Source organism: Musca domestica, unplaced genomic scaffold (assembly GCF_030504385.1).
Source record: "Musca domestica strain aabys unplaced genomic scaffold, Musca_domestica.polishedcontigs.V.1.1 21, whole genome shotgun sequence".
In the NCBI taxonomy this organism is placed as follows: Eukaryota; Metazoa; Arthropoda; class Insecta; order Diptera; family Muscidae; genus Musca; species Musca domestica.
In genome coordinates, this window is record NW_026712258.1 from 11,510,533 (window position 1) to 11,520,385 (window position 9,853).

Below are 9,853 nucleotides of genomic sequence, written 5' to 3' on the forward strand. Positions count from 1 at the left end.
TCGGATGAACAATATATATGGGAGCTATAGCAATATCTGAACCGATCTTTACCAAATTTGACATATTAACTTCTAGACTCAATTCGGTCGTAAGTGCCAAATTTCATCCCATTTGGGCAAATATTAGAGGTTTGGTGCACAATAAAAGGTAAATCGGACGAAGTTATATATAGGAGCTATATTCAAATCTGAACCTATTTCGATAAAATTTAGCAAATGTATTTCTGAGCTGTATTTGCTATATTTCCCCAAATATTGTTGTTAAAGAGTGCATATTACGGCTGCGGAGGACAAAAATAACAAATCGGATGAAAAATATATATGGCAGCTATATCTGAACCGATTTCGAACAAATTTGGCAGGCCTAATTTGGTTGTATGTCCAAAATTCTATACTATTCGGGCTGATATTACACGTTTGGTGCACAATAAAAGGCAAATCGAACGAAGATATATATATCTCCAATTTCTATAGGGTTCGTCCTTGGGCCAAACAAATGTTGTTTGGAAAATTTCATCTCAGTCGGATAATCAATGCGACTTGCATTTTGTTTACAAGAATACATGAAAAGACGGTCGGAGGGACGGACTGACATGCAGAAATCAACTCAGAAAGTGATTCTATGGAGATCCTCAAAAGTAACTATGGGTCTATCTCGGTTCCTTCTTCCTTCGCTAGGGTATAAACAGCTTACTATGTATTTTCACCTTAAGGCTATGAAAAAATGCAGGGCATGTTCTTAAATTTAATGCAAATGCATGAAATGAAAGGTGGGAATACATAACGGGATATTTCCTGACATAAGTCATTGACTGGTCTTTTTCGATTTCGTTCCGTAATTTAAACTAGATTACAATAATTACTTTCATAATTTACGAAAAGCTGGAAAATTCCTTCTTATATTCTTACCGAAATCTTGATGAATTCCATTTGGCATATTCTAGAAATTTTTATTATTCTAAAGCAAGCTGCAACCGAACAAACGGCATGCTCTTAATTAAAAATATGTAGTCTAGTAATAACTAAAAGGTGACTTTGATGTTAGACCATTGCGACAAACATTGGCTTTTCCTTAGAAATCGAAGGAAATTGAATCGAAATACCGACTATGACTTGTGGAGTGCCACCTTTGATAATCACCTGCTAAATTCAAAACACAAGCCAAATTTAAACAGCCTCTTATTTTAGGAATGCTAAACTATTTTATATTTCTTAAAAAAAGGACCAGTGAAGATGTTTTAATTTCTTGTGTGCTTTTCTTTGTTTTGGCCGTATTTGTGAGTTATGCGATCATTGTAGATTTTCGGTACAAAAGATTCTTAGAAGAGAAATGTTGAAACGGTGACCTTTAACATTTACCGACTATTTACTGCTGCTTGGTCGGCCGGCTAGCCACTCATGCAGCTTGTGACTGTGACCACTGGCCGAAAGAACGCTGGTTGTTGGCCACCGGGCGGGTCACCTTTTATTTTGCTTTGACTTCATTTTCTACTGTCCAAAAATACGCAGCATGACCATTTTGCGGTCGTCTATAATCATTCAGCAGCAGCAGCAGGTATTGTCGTCCTTTTTGCTTGTCTTGCGAGGGTTCATGGAAACAAAGAAGGGTTCGAATTGTGTTCGTGTGTGTGTGTGTGCGAGCGAGTTCTTAATATATGCCTGATTAATGTTTCTACCACCTTAATGACTTAATTAGCTCATTTTATTCCCGAGCAGCACTTGTTTTCTTTATCTTCCGACCACGGTCATCGCATTTGACCCTTTTGTGTCTTAGATTTGGATTTCTTTTAGAGTTGGGGAGGAGAACATAATTTAGAAAAATGAGATCCTACTATCCGTATCCTTGTAAAATCCTTTGTCAACCTTTCTCATTAATTCACCAAATGCCTTAATTAGTTGGGAAATGTTGAACCATAACCTATCTTTTTTATGGCATCCAGACGACAACAGGAAAACAAAACAAAGTTCGGTTTGTTTTTTAGGATCCATCTTCAAAATATTCATATTTTTTTCCTTTCGAAACTGGAAGTAAAATGTAAATGACTCAATGGACACCTGAATATCTTTCACGGTCTCTATCCGCTCTTCTTAGTTGATTTTATTTTATTAATTATCTGTGGAAGAGGGGTGCCTCATTTGGATTTTAAGGGGCGGGCATGGGCATTTAATCATTTTTGTGGATCTTTTGCTTTGAAGGGGATTTCTGTTTTTATTGCCCATTTTACACCTTTGGTTGATAGATGGACCCATTCATTGATGGTTTACCTCATGCCTAGGTTAATTTTTGGTACTCTGCTCTCAGACCGGCATTTGGTGGTATCTAAACAATTGGCGCCCTTAGTATCATCTCATGTGCCGGCTTTCTCGTTTTCTTGTGGTTTCACATGTGGGCTCGTCATATGGTTCCGTTTCGTTCCGTTGCTACTTTGAGCCATGCTTTTTATTTATTGATCTTTTATTTGAATTCAAGGTTGATGGTACCAGTACCAGTATCTCTATCATCATTACAATGCTCGCTGATATGTGTAAACATTCATTCTCTATTTAATCCGACAATTTGTTGTTATTTTGTAATTCGCTTTTCTTTAACTGATCTGGGCCACAAACAACAGACACCTCAATTTGTTCATTAAATCTTTTCATTTCATTTTTCTATCTTCTGCTCCGCTTTATTCTGCACGGACGGTAGCCGACATAGTTGGACGTAGCAGTCTGAACTGATTTTCATATTACATGTAAATCGTGGATACTGTTTTTTTTATATTTCTCAAATAATTTCCATATGAACCCTTAATGACCCGGCAATTATGTTCAATTATAATTCGATACTCATTATCATAATCATGAAAGGCGACTTGAGCTGAACAATGCAGTTAACTGATCGTGTAATAAATAAGTATCGACATGTTTTGTTATTTATTACCACCACCCGAATGACCTTGAATTGTCTAATGTGGTGGTTATGTGGAGCACACATGTGAAGAGTTCAGTTCAGGGTGGTAGTTGTACATTGTTGTAGGCATTACACGTGAGTAAATATCGAACATTTGATGTAGGTTTCATTGTATCCAATTGGGAATATCAGCCCATTCCATGGAACAACCATAACGGTAATTTAATTTCAAAGAAACTAGGAAAAATGAAACTCTTTACTAGTTTCTCATTTGACTTTTTGAGAAAATGATTTATCGATAGTAACAAGTAAAAACATTTAATACAATCCACCTTAGGGTAATGGAAACATTTGAACCAATTATGACCCACAAATACCAATTTTTAGACATAACGAATAAATGTGGCAAAAATCGTCAAATTACCGAATATCGGTAGGTACCGCTATACAAAAAACGTGGACCTATGCATACAATGTTTCGCCAACAGAGCAAGAACCTATTATAACCAACTAATTTCAATTTTCGTGAAAAAATGTGACAAAAACCATAAAAATACCGAATATCGGGAGATACCGTTATATGGGGGTTATACCAAAGTGGGGATCTATACATATAATGTTTCGCCACACGAACTGGGACCCAATATGTCCTACAAATACCAATTCTCAGACAATTCCGTGAAAAAATGTGGAAAAAATCATCAAAATACCGAATATCGGGCAGTACAGTTATATGTTTCGCCACATGAACTGGGACCCATTATGACCCACAAATATCAAATTTCAGACAAAAGTGTGACAAAAATAATCAAAATACCGAATATCGGGATGTACCGTTAGATCGGGACTATGCCAAAACGTGGACCGATATATCTCATTTTCAATATCAACCATCCTAGACACAATACAAATTGTTCTGCTCAATGTTGACGCTCTACGTCAGATAATGTGGCCTGTATCGTAATTTCAACAGACAGACGGGCAGATAGATAGACGGGCAGATAGACAGACATACGGACATCGTTTAATCGGCTTAGAATTTTATGCTGATTATGAATATATACACATTATGAGATCTACGACGAATATTTAGGGATGTTACAAACGGAATGACAGTGTTAATATACCCTTCTTTCCAATGTGAAGGGTATAATAAAAAAGTAAAGAAATTGACTGACTGATTGACTCACTGACTGACTTAACGATTCATCAACGCCCAAAAAAAAGCTGAAGCTAGAATCTTGAAATTTTGGGTGATGGTCACTCTTGGTCCGAAGCGGTCAGCCAAGGCTGGGTTTTTGGAAATGAGGAAGCAGTAGAGATAGAACGCTTAAATTTAGAATGAGGGTCACTGATGGAGTGAGTGATAGATGAACCAAGGGTCTTTGAAAATTCGCACTATAAGTGCACGAAAATACTAAAATATACTACATTTGGTACCATTTCGCATCATGTGAACGGTTAGAACTACAAACTTGAAATTTGGAATGGGAATACAGGTGAGATAAAAAAACCGCAACAAAATCAAACGCCATAATTTTTACATTTTCTTCTCATTTTATTGAATGAAAGCAAAAAATGTCGAAAATAGCATCAAATTTTAGAATAAGTTTAGATTTGTTCGAATTAGTCACCTTTGGCACAAATTATGGCCTTCAAAACGGCCAACGAAAGCATCACACGCTGCCCGAATGTTACTCTGCGGTATTTTGGCCCACTCCCGACGAAGCGCTTGCTTGAGGTGATCAACACTTTGGTATTTTTTAGTGCCAACCTTGCTTTCTAAACTACTCCAGACACAATAATCCAATGTATTGGTATCCGGAGATTTTGGTGGCCTTGTGCGCTGTAAAATGAAGCGAGGAACCTCATTTTGTAACCATTCTTGCTGAATGCGATGGTGCTGAGTACTGTTGGAATGTTCAAGGTCGCGGGCCAAAATATTTGCGTGCCCAAGTCTTTGATACACCCTCCAGAATATTTTCGCGATAATATTCGGTATTTATTCTGATGCCACGGTCGATTAATACGAGCGGAGAGCGACCATCGGCTGTTATGGCGGCCCACACCATCATCATGGCCGGCGCTTGAGTTCTGGTGGCTAACCGAAGGTGTACATTTTCAGCTGTACTCTTTGGCAAGTAAACGCGATCATTTTGTTTGTTTACAAACTGCTGGACAACGAATGTTTTCTCATCGGAGAAAACCAAATTCGGCAGTTCACAACTTTCGGTCAAGGGAAGCAACTCTTGAGCTCTTTTGAGTCTATTTTCTTTCTGTTGCGGTGTAAGTTCGTGTACTTTTTTTGGCTTTACCCCGAGCTCATCTATCAATAATAGCCGAATGGAACATTGCAATATGTTCAGCTCACGAGCCATTTTTCGGACGCTGCGACGCGGGTTTCGCTCAAGTCGCTTCTTTACTTTTCGAACCATTTCTGCTGATGTTGCTGTTTTCTTCCGTCCGCTTCCTTGAGGTCGGGCTACGCTGCCAGTATCACTGTAACGAGCGATGATACCAGACACAAAAGATGTATTTCCATTTATATGCTGGAGTGAATTAAAAAAAAATGTAAAAATTATGGCGTTTGACTTTGTTGCATTTGAAATTTGGAAATTTTTACATTATGTATACAATATAGTACTAAATTTGGTACACTTTAGATTTGGGATGAATCAAATTTTGAAATAAGATTAATGTCGCAGAGTTGGATTGGTCTGTAAATTGAAAATGTTAGGGATATAGATAAAATTCTGAAATTGGATATTCAGGTCTCTATTGGTATCTGGAATTGAGATATCTCATCGACTCATATGTTGGTCATAGAAACCAACAGTGACATCACAATCATATTTCAAGATTTTTGCTCTGTACTTACGCTTATCTAAAACCAGCTCCTTCTCTCAAACACAGGCACCAACAGTGACGTGCATATCAAATTTCAGGGTTCCAGTGCTATCCATTCTCCCAATACCAAATTTAGTACTATTTAGTATTTTTCGTATAATTATAGTACACATTTTAGAAACTACCTCCATATGTCCAGGCTACACATGAACAGCGATCCTAATACCATATTTTAAGCCTTTACGCATTATCTAATTTAGTACCTTCTCAACGCTTGCTGAACGCATTTCCAAACCCTCTCTATCTCTATCTTAACCCTACCTACCGGCAGAGACCCCAATACATACATTTTAAATTTGCAGATCAATCCGTTCAACCAAAACCAAATCGTACGGAATTTACAACCATTTACTTATATCAACAGTACTTCCGAAATTGAAGTTTTATACCATATATCAAGATTTTAGCTGTATCCGTTCACAAAATACCAAGAGGTACGAAACTTAAATCCGTGAAACATTGTACCAAATTTAAAACTACTTATATTGGAGCTATTCTTCAGTCCTAGAATACAATAGTTATCCTATTTCTAAGTTTCAGAATTCCAGCTCTATCGGTTCACACAAATCAAAATTGTACCAAATATATATAATATATACCAACCCTACACTTCAAAAGTAGTGCTATTTTTAAATTTCAGGATTCCAGCTACATGCGTTCCTCCAAATTTAAATTATACCACATTTGTTACAGTACACATTCGTACACATGAGTACATATTTCTCAAACTACCTCCTTATATCAACCCTACTCCACAATCTAGATTCGCATTCCAATTTTTTTAGCTCTAATAGTTAACATGATACGAAATGGTACCAAATATAGTACATTTTATTACTTTTCGTACACTTATAGTACGTTTTTTCCAAAACCCTTTGGTACAACCATGAAACACTCTCTCGGTGACTCAGTGATCCTTCCAAAATTAAGATTTTGAGCTCTACTGGTTCGTCAAATACAAAGGGTATCATTTGTAGTACCGTTCTAGTACGAATTTCCAAAAACCCAGCCTCACCTGACACCTTCGAACCAAGAGAGACGCTTACCCAAAATTTCAAGATTCTAGTCTCAGCCGTTTCATCTGGGCGTTGAGAATCATTAAGGCAGTCAGTCAGTACTTTCCTCTTTTATTGATATAGGTATTTTGATACGACACGATTTCAATATAATTTGACAACATTTATTTTTAGACAAAATTCCGTCACACTTTTCAAATTTCATTGAAGTTGGAGATATATATCATGTTTGGTTCAACAAAAATAGGAGCTATATCCAAATCTGAACCTATTTCAATGTAATTTGATAAAACTTATTTTTGTAGCAAATTCCGTCACTCATCTGAATTTCATTGGAATCGAACACATCGTGTTTGGTGCGTCGAATACATAGAATCGGCCGATATATATGTGGGAGCTATATCCAAATCAAACATTCCACATTCCAAATTTGAAGACTGTATCTGTAAAAGATCTATAGATGTGTATAAAAAATCTAAATTTTTTGGAGTTACCTCCGATTCTGATGCTATATCTCCAGTTCAGAGTGGTATTTCTAAATTGTATGCAGCCTATATACTGTAGCATATTTGGATATTTCCCGGAAATTTTCTCTTTTATAGATTATATAAGAAGATTGAGGACCAAAAAAGATTCAATTAAAAGTAACTCCAACTATTTAAATATAAAATTCAGGCATTTTTTTCTTGCTTCTGGAATAGCCGATTAATCAAACCTATTAAAATATCCCTTAACAATTAGAACATATGTACTTACGTATTGCTATTTCCGATTTAAATGAAGTCATCTGGTACATAAATATACATTTGTGTACATACATACTTTTATTGCTGTCTGGGTTTTTGCTAATATCAAGCATTTGACCTCATTACAAATCCATAAGAAAACCGCACTGTTATCGTGGAGACTATCATTTGTCGCAACAAAAATAAAAACAAATGTGAATGCCCACTGTGCTTTGGGCAAAGAGATCAAATGCTGGCATTAGAAAATCGCAGCCATGAGTTTCCGTAGTGTAGTGGTTATCACGTGTGCTTCACACGCACAAGGTCCCCGGTTCGAACCCGGGCGGAAACAAATCAAATCTTTTTGACACTTTTTATGTAAAAAATATATTTTTTGTTAAATCTCAATGAAATTGAAAAAAGTTAAATAATTTTTCAAAGCTTAAATAAAAAAGGAATTTTTGATATGACAATTTTTATTGCATTTAAAAGAATTTCCTATAAGTTTGGAAAATTTGGAGAATTTTATATAGCTTGGAAACAGGAGATTTTTTGTAATTCCAGTTCGGACATGAGTTTCCGTAGTGTAGTGGTTATCACGTGTGCTTCACACGCACAAGGTCCCCGGTTCGAACCCGGGCGGAAACATAACGAATTTTTGTGCAACTTTATATTTTAATAATATAAATTAATATTTTATATTTATATTTTCTCAGTTCAATACCGGAATTTATTAAAAATAACCTTTAATTGAATGGAATATGGTTTATGGTATTGGTACTTGTTATGAGGTACAATAAGTCAGCGCACGAACAAATCATATCTCATTAAAAATCTGTAAAATCCAACTTTTCCTTTCAATTGGTTGTATTATGACTATGTTTGACCTGAAGGTATTTCAACTAAGTCACATTTAAAGGTAACTAAAAATCTAATATAGCGTGTCCATAATTTGGCCCGTGTATTTTAATTGCTGACAAGTGGCGAATAATCCTTTAATTTAAATATTTTGTCACACACACGTCGCGGTCATAATAGATTCAAATCTGGTCAACAACTTGTCTTGAGCAAATTGAACGATAAGTGCTGTATCTAGTTAGTTATAATGCATTATTTATTAATTTAAGAATGTTTGATAGATGGATGTAATCGATATGGAAACAATTATCTCTCTCACCTGCTTCTGCACAAATTTTCTGTCCCAGATATTCAAATTTTTAGGGAGTGTTATTAAGGGTGTCATATATCAAGAATCTCAGATGTTTCAAGTGTAGGTCGGTCGATATGGGCGACATATATCATTCCCTACATTTCAGAATATATAAGAATGTGTATGCTGCCATAAAAAATATTCTTAAAAACACTAATACTTTAAATAAAATAAAATATTTTAATGCATTACTTAACGTTTTGTTGTAATGAAATGAACTAGTTCAAATAACGATCTAAGCTTTATTCAGCTCTTTCATTCATTTAGTTCCCATAGAGGAACTAACCTCTTATTCTTTCGTTTGTCTCATTATATTCGAACCTTTGAATCAACCTTAAACTTTGACCCCCTTGATGGTTCTTGCAAAACCGCTAGTTTTGAGTAGCGAAGGAAAATATTGCTATGTCTATGTTCCAATTAATTAAATTTAACAAAAGAAAAAAAAATAATTAAAACATTTTTTTGCAAAAGCCTGCGAAACAATATTTTTGAGTTAGAATTCAGCATAGGAAGACTTTAAATTTATTTGTCGCGCTTAAATTCTCTTCAAATCCTCCTCTGAAATTTCAGATGCATCAATGCGTCTATATAGATGTTGCTTTTATATTCGTACGTATGACTTTGAAAGAATAACTGTCGTTTTTTAACGCCAAAATACAGGATGAGATGAAAAACTGCAACGAACTTCAGACTGCTTTCATTTCTAAGCCACTCGTCCGACAGCTGTTAAAATTTTTCCAGTGACAGCTCATCATATTGTTTACAAGCGTACAAAAGCATTTTGTTGAGAATTTTCCAGAAATAAAGTTATTCGTGATGGAATTCAAGCGTGATAGTGTGATTTCTTTATACTTGGCTGGAAAACCACAAGAGGCTATCGTTAGAGCACTCCAGCATTTAAACATGAATAAATCTTTTGTGTCTCGTACCATCGCTCGTTACGGTGATACTGGTAGCGTAGCCCGACGTCAAGACAATGGACGAAAAAAAGGGCAATATCAGCAGAAATGGTACGAAAAGTAAAGAAGCAGCCGAAAAATGACTCGTGAGCTGAACATATCGCAATATTCCATTCGGCAAATATCGAAAAATGAGTTCGGGG

At 35.8% G+C, this 9,853-nt stretch overlaps 2 non-coding genes across 2 annotated transcripts; both read left to right on the forward strand.

The window, feature by feature from the left end:
* The first annotated feature begins 7,820 nt into the window (after positions 1-7,820).
* TRNAV-CAC (transfer RNA valine (anticodon CAC)) lies at positions 7,821-7,893 on the forward strand. The gene has a single exon. It is a non-coding gene; the product is annotated as a tRNA-Val (tRNA).
* A 223-nt stretch (positions 7,894-8,116) lies between these two features.
* Positions 8,117-8,189, forward strand: TRNAV-CAC (transfer RNA valine (anticodon CAC)). The gene has a single exon. It is a non-coding gene; the product is annotated as a tRNA-Val (tRNA).
* The last annotated feature ends 1,664 nt before the right edge of the window (positions 8,190-9,853 follow it).